Here is a 1,382-nt window from a genome sequence, read left to right as displayed (position 1 = left end):
TGACGCAGAAGAGAGACCAAAAGAGACGATGCGTGCGGCGCGGTAATGCAGAGGAAGAAGGAAGACACATATATTGCGGGCCGGCGATTCTGAAAAGGAGGAATAAGGCTATTGTTCTGATTCTGTGTTTGAGAGTAAGATAGGAGTGATGAGATAACCAGAAAGGAGTAGGAAGAAAAAGAAGAGAAGAAGAAAGGGGACGTCGAGAATGCCGCAACGGCGCAGGGTGACCGGCAACGGGGTGAACAGATAGATAAAGAGAGGGAGAAAAGCTGCGGACAGGGAGTGGTTCTTAACCGAGGAAGAAAGAGAAAATGGACGAAGAAGAGGAGATAAAGAAGAAGTGACCATGACAACAAACTTTGAGAGGTGTGTCAAAGCACATTTGAGCTCTTAGTGTCCATAATTTTGGGTCCGTTAGACTCGAAAGGACAAGACAAAAAGAATAGATTATTTGGTGAGATGAAAAAGTATCAAATCAATAACAAAAATAAAGAAAAAATTATGAATGAAAAATATTTGAATGAAAAGGAAACATGATAATTTTTCACCGAAAAACTAATGACTTATCCTTCTCAATGTGGATACTATGTTAAATAGCAAAATAAAAAGATAATATTATATGTGAAGTTGTTACATGATACAAGAATTACCATATTTACAAGAATATTACCAACTAATTTCATAAATATTTATCTACTAATTATTAGCCATTATTAACTTAACTCCCCACTACTAATAATTCTAATAATACTTTAATACCCACCGCTGCTCAATCCTCATGTTATAGATGGATAATTTTTTGAATTCAAACGAACCAATAAAACGAATCCATAATTTTCTAGTTGGATTGGGTAAAAACCTATGGCTACGTAGGTTAGCGCAAACCAATAGACATTCCTGTTCTTAGCATCGTTAAATTATTTTAGTGAATCTGATCTTTCCACAGATTTAGCTTAATATATATTAAATTTGCTTCTTTGTTATATAAAACTAATCCTATCTTCTAATGCATGACATGACTTGATCTTATAGTATTTTCTATTGTTTTAATATGACACCCTACTCCTCTAATGTAGGGCTATCACAGGTCAACGATACCCTGGTGTATTATTTTAAGTAGATTAAACAATTCATATAAATCACATATTAAATATGTATAATATTTTTTTTTGTGACTATTAAATATGTATAATATAAACATGACATGACTATAGTATTTTCTATTGTTTTAATATGACACCCTACTCCTCTAATGTAGGGCTATCACAGGTCAACGATACCCTGGTGTATGGTGTAAAGTAGATTAAACAATTCATATAAATCACATATTAAATATGTATAATATTTTTTTTTGTGACTATTAAATATGTATAATATAA

This window comes from Arachis ipaensis, chromosome B09, assembly GCF_000816755.2.
Source record: "Arachis ipaensis cultivar K30076 chromosome B09, Araip1.1, whole genome shotgun sequence".
Taxonomy (NCBI): domain Eukaryota; kingdom Viridiplantae; phylum Streptophyta; class Magnoliopsida; order Fabales; family Fabaceae; genus Arachis; species Arachis ipaensis.
Note: the sequence above shows the minus strand (reverse complement) of the source record.